The following is a 10704-nucleotide window of genomic DNA, read 5'->3' as shown; positions in this document are numbered from 1 at the left end:
CTGGCAAATGGCCTCCTAAAGAGGAGAGGCGATGGCAAATGTGTAGGTTTCCTACTTCTGTTCTCTGCCTGAATCTGCTAGAGCTGAAAATGAGGAAAGTTTTTGTTGCCCTTTACTACCTGAGGGCTTTGGAGAGATGATGCTTTTGGGTTACTCTGATCAGCTGTTCCAAGGAGTTTTCAGAGCCTGAAGTTCAGAGTATATTTCTGGGATTAAAAAAAAAAAACCTAGCAAAACTCACCAATCGTAATTCAATTATGTCTGATTTCTCTAAGTTTTATTATTTAGTGTCCTCTTTGCTGGTTTCCTCAGGAGAATGGGGTTCTGAATCACTGGGGCTTGAGGAACACTTTTAGAGTAGAGAACAAAATAAACTCTTGGCTTTTTTAGGTGAACATATCTGATATGTGGGGACTAGTGGATGGGAAACTTGTTCTCTTGCCTTCCCTCCCATTAAAGACTTCACTGTGTTCTGGTAAATCTGGTATGAAATGGTAATGATTTAATTTTATACCATCTTAAGGATCCCAAAAAAGTTGGGATCTACTAAAAAAAAGAATCTTGATGGGATATTCAGGATATTTGGGTGCTAGTCTAAGCTATGACAGTCTTTTTCTTTCAGAGACATTTCCTGGTTTTCACCCTTATTAATGACTTGACTCTTGCTTTACAAGAAAAATCATTCTCTAAAATGGATCTCTCTCCACTTCCCTTCTAAAATACCAAGCCTTATCTGATAGCATCTGCAATGCAACATTCTGCATCACCAAAGACCGGCCCATTTTGACTTTTTCTGTGAGTGTGAAGTGAAAGACCTTGCACATAGAAGGCACTTAATAAATGTTTGTTGAATGAATGAAGGAATATTAGCTCTAAGTAACTCCATCCTTGGTATTCCCCAAACCCCTTCTCTCTCCTCACATTTTCAAGATGTTTCTAAGTCTTGACATTTTTATCTTTATAACATTTCCTTTCGTCTCCACTCATTCCGACATATCTTTGTCTAGGCATTGATCTCCACATGCCTGGATTATTATATTAATTTGCTGCTAGATCTCACCCCCTCCATTCTTTTTCCATTATTGTCCATCCCCCACTCAACTGCCCAAATGATTTTTGTAATCTGCAGATCTAACCATATCACCACTGTCTCTACTCAATAAATTCCACTGGCTTCCTATTGCCTCAGGACCTAGTAAAAATACTCTGCTTATAAAGTTAAAAGATTTAACTACTTTATATATATTTATAATCATTTTCTCTTCATATTTATGATCATATATTTTTGAAACATGTATATACATGCATACATATATGCCTATAAAGACAAAGAGATAGTTGTGTATTTACATGTACTTGTCTTCCCCAATAGGATGTAAGCTCCTTGAGAGGAGTGCTTATTTCATTCTTTGTACTTGTATCCTCTGTGCCTAAAATGTATCTAGCATAGTACCTATAGACGGTCCTCCATAGCCACTTATTTATCGTAAAATGAGATAGTTGGACTCGTGAACCTTCAAAGGTCTAAATCGGAGATCCTGGGTTCAAGCTCCCAGGTAGCTTCAGACTAACTGGTTGGGTCATCGATTACGGATTTTGGATTTAGAATCTTTTAAGAGAATCAGATTTTTAGTAGATTAAATAGATGAAAATGCCCTGCAACCCTGCCCTGAGGGAAGCAGCTTCATTATCAAAGCCCCTAGACCGGGCTGGTCTGCTCAGACAAGACAGCCAGACTTGCTGTTTACTATGGCTGGGGATTCTGAGATTACAGGGAATTAGCCATAGAAGGGAGTGAGGAGAGGTAGGGATTGGGACCTAATCTAATATTTCTCTTTCCACTACAGTATCTGTTGATAGTAAGGGTCAGAAGTTGGAATTCAGTCAAAAGCTGCCTGGGTTTCCTATAGAATACTCCTTTGATTGTCCAAAAAGTATTTATTGGATAACGCCAACCACAGCACAGCATGGTGCAGTGTGGGATAAAGAGGAGGAAAAGATCTGGGCCCTTTCTTAATAATTAAGAGCCATAGAATGTCTAGAATGTCAGAGCTTGGAGGATTGTTAGAGCACAGAATGTCAGAGTTGAGAAGGAGCCTGGGACAGGGAATGTCAGAGTTAGAAGGGACCTTATTAAATAAATGTCAGAGCTACAAGGAATCTTGTTAAATAAAATGTTAGTGCTAGAAGAGATCGTGGAAAATAAAATCTCATAGAATATGTAACGTGTCAAAGCTGAAAAGTCTCTTAGAGATCAATGAGTTTAATGCCATCATTTTACACATAAGAAAACTGAAGACCATAAAAGGGACCTGACATATCCCAGGCCATAAAATGAATTCTAGAAGACAGGACTATTGAGAGAACTTTCTAAAAAGATGCCAATATATTTAGTCTAAAGGAAAGAGCCCTAGGTGTGGTATCAAAGGACCTTGGGTTCAAGAACAGATTTTCTTGGGGAAATCATTATGGAATGACAGATCTATAGACAGAAAGAGCTTCTGAGGACATCAAGTTCAACCCCTCTCATTTTACAGAAGAAGAAATTGAGTTCCAGAGTAGTTAAGTGAACTAGGATTATGGGAACACTGATCTAGAGTCAGAAGAGACTTCAGAAATCATCTAGTCAAAATCTTCTCATTTTATAAATGAGAAATTGGAGCCCAGACTGGATTAATGATTTTCTCAGACTTCCATAGGTAGAAAATATTGAGGAGGGGTTTGATCCAAGTCCTTTGACTATAGAGTCAGTGTTCAATTCTTTCTATGGACCTGTTTTCTTCCCTGTGAAAGAGGTGGGTTAGACTAGACCAGTAGCTTTTAAAGTATGACTTGGTAACCCCTCGGTTTTCCCCCTTTTAGGGGATCTGTAGAGTCAAAACCATTTTTGTAATAATGTTAAGACTTTTTAATTTTTAATGTGATAAATATTGGTAACTATAGCTGATCTGAACACAACCTTTTGGGGTTCCTCAGTAATATTAAGGGGATCCTCTGAAAACCAATAGATTAGCAGATCTCTAAAATCCTCCCAAGTCTACATCCTAGTGTAAGGGTTAAATGGTAAAAAGACAGAGGGACAGATTAAGAAACCCCTTTAACATTAGGATATGTATTCAAGCAACTTACTGATAATAAAAGGAAAAAGTGATATTTCTTACCACCATTCAATGCTTCTGACTCCATCAGGAATTTAGGGAAACTTTTGCTTCCACAGGTTGTCTTTGTCTTGAAATGCTCCAGGGACAGTGTTTCTGGAAAGCTTTGCAATTCAGTCTTTGTTCTTGTTGAGATAGATGGACTAAGCACCCATGACCTTTAAAGGGGGAAGAGTTTCTTGTAAAGGGGAGATTTTGGTTGGTACATGGGCTCCCTGCCTCTGCTTCTTGGTTGGAATTCATACTGTTGAAAATGGAGAAAGATAACAATGTCCTTTACTAGCTGAGGATCTTCAAGGGCAGATGTTTTGGGGGCAATGATCATCGCAGAATCTTCTAAGATGGTCATCCAGATTGTGTCCCTTGAGTTAGGTAACCTGGAAAGCACAAGTTCCTCTGTGTCCATCAACAGGCTACACATTGTCTTCTTATTCAGGTTTTTTAGATTTCTTTGAGTCTTCTTCAGGTTTTCTCTCAGGAGAATGAGTCACTGAAGCATAGAGATTTTCCCAGTGGTTTTTTGTAAGTCTGAGATTTTTGGAAAATATTCTGGTTCAAGGATAACAAAGACAAAGCTAATGGGCAGTCCCATCCTCTTGGGTGTTCTAGGTGGAGTCCACAGCTGGTCTGTGGGGACCAGGAGGAGGCAAGCTGGCTCTCCTCTCTTCCTCCATCAGAGACTTAAGCTGTGTCTCAATAATTCTCTCCAGCAGGAAATGATAAAGATGCAAGTTTACAGCAACTAAAGATTCTTGGAAAATTGTAATATTTTGGGCAGAATTCCAGATATAAGCAGGAGAGCAGAGGGAGAAGAAGAGATGGGTTAGAGAATCAAGAATCCTGGACAGCTGGGTGGTTAATGAACCAACAATGCTGGTTTCTAAGATTTTTAGATCTGTCATTTTTCAGTTAATTTTGCTACACATTATATTAATCTTTGTCTTACAACAAAGAAAATCAATTAAGCAGAACTCACCTCAAAAATGACTTCATTGGATGTTTCATGCATCCTTGGAACTGTCATTTTATTCTTTCCATTGCTAGTGCTGATATAGTAATTTTCTAATTGTAATAGCCCTTGGTGAAGTGTTTGCTATATGAATAAATGACTTTCAGTTATCTCTGTGTTTTATCATTCTCTAAGTATCAACACTCCAGAATTTTAGAGTTCAGTTTTTCTAAATTTCACATCTGCTCCAGAGATACTATCACAGGGTTTTAAATACAGTGTGTTTTAAGCACCATATACTTTTGAGATTTCTTATGGAGTCTGACATTGTCATGTTTGGACTATTGGAATAGGCTACTGGTGGCTCTACTTACCACAAATCTCTCCTCACTTTAATTCATCATTCATTCAGTTACTGAAGTGATTTTCCTAAGTGTGGGGTGCATCATATTATCTCTCTCCTAACCTACTCAATAACCATCAATGGCTCACTATGGCTCAAAAATCTAATCCAAAATTTTCTTTTTGTTATTAAAATCCCTTCACAATTTAACCCTATGGGACTTTTCCAGTCTTCTGACATCTAATTCTTTGATCCTGTGATACTGGCTTTCAGATTGCTCCATTAGAAAGACACTATCACTTGACACTATGTATTTTCTGTGGCTTTCCCAGCTTCCTAGGACGCAGTCCCTTCTCCCCCCCCCCCACCTCCTAAGCTTCTTTTAAATCCCAACAAAATTTTCTCTTTTCATTGGAATCCCTCCCCACCTCATCTTAACTCTACTCCTTTCCCTCTGTTAATCATTTCCAATTTATCCTATATAAAACTTACTTTACATATATTTACTTGAATGTTTTCTTCCCTATTAAATTGTAAAATCCTTAGGACAATGGAGTTCATATTGTGCCTCTTTTATCTTTTTTATATTCTTATTGCTTAGCACAGTGCCTTGCACATAATAGGTACTTAATAAATGCTTATTGTTTGGTTGGTTGATTGATTGACTAGATATTTGGCCTCAGAGATAGGACTATATGACCCTGAGCAAGTCATTTCCCCTCTTGCTATAGGAAAAGTAATTACATCAGAATTCTCATTTCTTCTGGGAAGCGCATGGCAACCAGTTATTGACCTATAGTTCTGTTCACTCATCTTATGATTTCTCAGAGAAACACTCTCTTTTCTGCCTCCAATACTCTTTATGTTCCATCTCTCTTATTAGAATATATTCATTGAGGCCCTTAGGCAGCACAATATATCCCTCACTTGAGCTGGGATCAGGGAGACCTGAATTCAAATCTAGCCTCAGATAGTCACAAGCTTTGTGACCATGGACAAATCACTTAAATTGTCTTCTTCTTTAGTTTTTTTCTTTATCTCTCTATAGAGATAATGATAATATCTACCTTCCATAGTGATTATCGGGATCAAATGATATGGTTTTTGTGAAGTGCTTTGCCAACCTTAAAATGCAAGTTACTCTTATTTTCATGAGTAACCTTTTTGAGAAAAAGGCTATATTTGCTATTTTGCAGTTGTATTCCTAGGGCCTGACCAAAGGTAGGCTTTGAATCTACCATTTTTCATCCATCCATCTATCCATCCATCCATCTATCCATCCATCCATCCATCCATCTATCCATCAATCTATCCATCTTTCCTTCCATCTTCCTGTCCCAGGCAAATTTCCAAGATTATAAATTGTAGATTCGGTACTACCTGACTAGTCTTGGAAAGGGAATTTCCTCATTAGACATTCTTATACCCATGAAATTACAGATTGTGTTAGGAAAATCCACTACTAGGACAAGCACAATTCTTGACACATAACGATTATCCAAAAAATAGTCGATCATTAATTAAGTAATCATTCTCCTAATACCTTACTTAATGAAGACTACAGACATGCCTTTCCTCTAATGCTATTGATCCTGCTTGGCCCTAATCAATGTAATTAAAAAAATTTTCTTTTACTTTTGAAGAGTGCTATCATTGCTAAAACATTTTCATATTCATTGGCATGTGACTCAGAAGAGACTTGTGGAGAAGAACAAGACACATTATTCCCAATTGTCAGGTGAGGAAATTGAGGCCAAAATTTCCATAACTTACTCCATAACTTGCTATGCTATTTAACACAGCCTAAAGGCAACAGATTCAGACCACTTAGTTATCTGGCACCCCCCTGGCAACCTCAGCCTGATCTAACTGCTCCAAGGCCAAAGACTAGGCCATGCAATACCCTTTTAAAGAAGTCTAGTTCAGTTTAGGTAGTCCTAGGAGTGGTTTGGATTTATTCTCTCAAGAATAGTGTGCCAAATCTATGACTGTTATTTTTTTTTTAAACCCTTACCTTCCGTCTTGAAGTCAATACTGTGTATTGGCTCCAACGCAGAAGAGTGGTAAGGGCTAGGCAATGGGGGTCAAGTGACTTGCCCAGGGTCACACAGCTGGGAAGTGTCTCAGACCAGATTTGAACCTAGGACCTGCCATCTCTAGGACTGGCTCTCAATCCACTGAGCTACCCAGCTGCCCCCTGACTGGTCTATTTTGACAGAGATAGTAGATCTCCCACAGATCTCACAGAGAGTCTATCCTCAATGGAGGAAGAAAATGGCTGATTAGTCCTCTTAACATATAGTAAGGTCCTAATAGATTGTATAAAAAACCATCAAAGTACCTCTCATACAAAGACTAAGACTCACAGGCCCAGGTATGTCGCTTCGACCTCCTGGGGATGAGCTTCAGAAAATGGAATAAGCTGATATTCTCCAGCTTCCCCATTTCCCTCACCTGTGTTCTTGAGAAAGTCTAGTATTGAAAAAGACTTCATTATTGCTTTGAGTATTAAAATCAGTTCCAGTAGAGGACTACAAAGTGGGGAATAACACACAGTTGTTCCCAGGCTGGGGAAGAACATGCTTTTCTACAGACTCCCTTGGTCGTTATCTAGAGAGAAGCAGCATCTCCATTGGTATACTGAGATATCATCATCATTATCATCATTGACATGAATAGTTAAGATGTATATTGGACCTTCTATGTGCTGAGCACTCTGCTAAGTACTTTCCAGATATCTCATTTGATATTCACAATGCTCCTGGGAAGTAGCTGCTATTATTTCTTCCATTTACAGGAGAATTGAGGCAAACAAAGCTTAAGTGACCTGTTCAGTATCATCAAGCTAGTAAGTATCTGAGGCTGGATTTGAACTTTGGTCTTCCTGACTCTAGGTCAACCCTTCACCCTCTGTGCTCCCTTTGTCTCAATGTTCATAGACATATGACATCTGAGAGCAGGAGGACCTACGTAGTGATCATGTTGGGTGATAAGGGAAGGGAGCTGTCTCTAGTTCAGGGAGAATAGTAGGGCTTTGCTAGTTTATATTTTTTTCAGATGCCCAGCCCCGAGTCTGTGAGGATCCACTCAGAATAATATCTATGAAGAGTAGACATTTTACAGCCTCTTTTATTGGATTCTTATTCTAGATTTCAAGGCACCAAAGAAGTTAAATATGCAAAAAATTAGATCTTTCTTTTCATTTAATCCAAACTGATATTTAATATTTTCTTCAACCCCGAGTATAGGAAACATGCCACAGTAATGTTAGCAGTACTTATGACTATTGCCCGTAGAAATCACAGATATTTTCATTTCTGTAGATATCATTAAATATCATTTATGCTTTTCATAAATTCAAATTTACATAACTATTAGAGACAATGATAGACTGTATGTGAATATACTCTTTCTGCATGCAGACTGTACATATATATCTATAACTGGTTTCCCCTGTAATTCCATATATTTTAATTTATGCATTTTAAAACTGCATTCTGAGATGAGATCTGTAAACTTCAGCAATCATCAAGGGCTCTATGATCAAAAAGTGAAGAATTCCTGCCTTGGAAGGAAAAGGAGGATAGATAGATAATTAGATATATAGGCAGACAGATAAAGTATTTATTGCACAGTTATTATGTGCTGGGAATAATAGTGCAAAGTCCTAAGGATACAAAGAGCAATAAGAAAAATGGTTTGGTTACTGTCTTTAAGGAGAATACACCCTAATGGAGGAAGGCAATACATAAAAGGGAGGTGAAATTTTGAAGGGTATGGAGATCACTGGGGACATGGAGAAAGAAGCAGCTAGAGTTAGGGATATGTCATATATGTGTAACACCTCAAAACCAAGGATCCCTACTAACCAGTTCTGCCAATAGAGATACATTTGTGCTATGACTTGGGAGCCTTTTTTGTGCCTCTTTCTTGCTGTGTGACTATATTATTTCTCTATGATCCTGAGCTTCCCCACCTTTAAAATGTGTCTGTCTGTCTGTCTGTCTGTCTGTCTGTCTATCTATCTATCTGTCTATCTATCTGTCTATCTATCTGTCTGTCTGTCTGTCTCTTTCTCTCCTACACACAGGACACTACAGGGTTTTACTGAGGCTCAAAGGGGGTAATGGATGTAATGTCTTAAAAAGCAACATGTGGCTATGAATGTCAGATCACTTTCCTAAGGCAGATCATGACTGAAGCATTTAGAGGTACTTGGAATATGTTCACTCTCAGTTTTCAGGCACCTGAAAAAAAGCCTCCAGCTTTCTGTTGATTCATTGTAAAAACCCAGGGACTCTAATTCTAAAAGGTCTATGAAAGAATAATGAACTGGGATCTCTGTGTGGGTTATCACACACCTTGGAACCAAGGCCACAGAGGGGGTGATGTAGGTGGGCATATATCCCTGAGATATATCCTTAGTGTAATCTTTTGGCAATAATTGTTTTTGGTATTTTACCAACAAACCTTGTAACTAAATCAAAGGAAGTTAGAGGAATGTAAAATCACTTATCCTAGAGACCATCAGATCATAAAATTAATGCAATGTTGGACTTGTTAGTAAACATGAGTTCATTCTGTCTTAGATACTGTTGATAAGTCACTTAACCCCTTTTGGCCTCAGTTTCTCCATCTGTAAATGGAAATAATATAATCCTTTCCCTCACAGTGTTGTTTTGAGGATCAAATGCAATAGTATATATATATATATATATATAAAGAAGGAGAGTTCATCTCATGAAACATGCTTAAAGTTGCCTTCTAGGCTATGACTGACTACATGGAACCTCTGGGGCCTACTTATGTTCATGTGGTGTTTAAGCTGAGAAGACTTGGTTCATTGTAGCAAAACCTGAGTCATATAATTTTTTCCTGACCCTCCTGATTCAAAATTTATGTTTCTCTTAATAGGTTATTCTTTCTCTGTAGGAATACAAATCCCAGAATTTGTGGCATTAACTCATCCTTACCCAGCCAATGAAATAGACAATATAAATTTGTACAAATGTACATCATACCTATTGTGACACATATACATAACATGCATACAGACACATATTTACAAATATATGTATACACATATGTATACATATACACTTATTTGCAGGATAAGAGATTGAATACTCTTTTACAATTCTGGAGTTTGGGGTCTCAGAGCTAGATCCTGGTATTCCTATCTTGAGAGATCATTGAGGTATCATGGTTTTTGAATAAAAAATAGAACCAAGGGATGACTCAGGGCACACTACAACATAAACATCGAATCTTTGTGGCACCATGTTACCACAAGGCCAGAAGGAAATCGACCCCAAATCTCAGAAGTGATGGACTAGCACTAGGAAGGTCAATTCCAAGCAAGCTCCAGAAGATAGCTAGATTTTGCTACATAGATTTCAAGTATTTTCCAAACATTAAAGAATTATCTAAATCTAAATCTAAATTCTCTGGGATTCTGTTTCCTTACTTATAAAATGAGGACAAAAATAGTACATTTATCTCATGGGTTTATTGTGAGTTTCAAATGAGATAATGTAGGTAAAATATTTTATAAATCTTAAAACCCTTATGAGGAGAGGAGGCAGCTGGGTGGCACAATGTATTGAGAACCTGGACCAGAGGTCTTGGGTTCAAATTTGGTGTTAGATAATTCTTAACTCTGTGACCCTGGGCAAGTCAGTTGAACCTCATTGCCTAGCCCTTACCACTCTTCTGCCTTGGAATGAATACACATTATTTTTTTAAACCCCTTCCTTCCATCTTGGAATCAATACTGTGTACTAGTTCCAAGGCAGAAGCATGTTAGGTTCACTGATCAGATGACAGGGACAATGTATATTTATTTACTCCTGCTCCTATGTGGTTTTGATTCCTTTGGCTAGAGCTTTTCATTCTACATAATTTGGGGCTTTGAGCACTTGGTGTGATGAACAATCTGGTCCCTGATGTCAATGTCACAATAATGATGATTGTGCTCATAATACTAATTAAGCGAGATGCTAAGCTTACTCTTCCAACCTCCATGCACACCAGCACATTGAGACCAGAGCAAGGCTGGCTACCCCTCTTCCTCCAATACTCCCCAGTTTGAACCCTCATTCTAGTTTATTTCCCCCTAATGTTAGTTGTCAGTGGTAACAGGCCCAGTTCTATTTAACCAAAGCATAAGAGTGCATCTCTGCTACTTCTAGGCTGAGTTAAGAATATAGCTCAGGATTTCACTTCTGACAATCTGACTTCTGGAAAATGCCAGT

The sequence above is a fragment of the Monodelphis domestica genome, chromosome 6, assembly GCF_027887165.1.
Source record: "Monodelphis domestica isolate mMonDom1 chromosome 6, mMonDom1.pri, whole genome shotgun sequence".
NCBI lineage: Eukaryota > Metazoa > Chordata > Mammalia > Didelphimorphia > Didelphidae > Monodelphis > Monodelphis domestica.
This window is presented reverse-complemented; position numbering follows the sequence as displayed.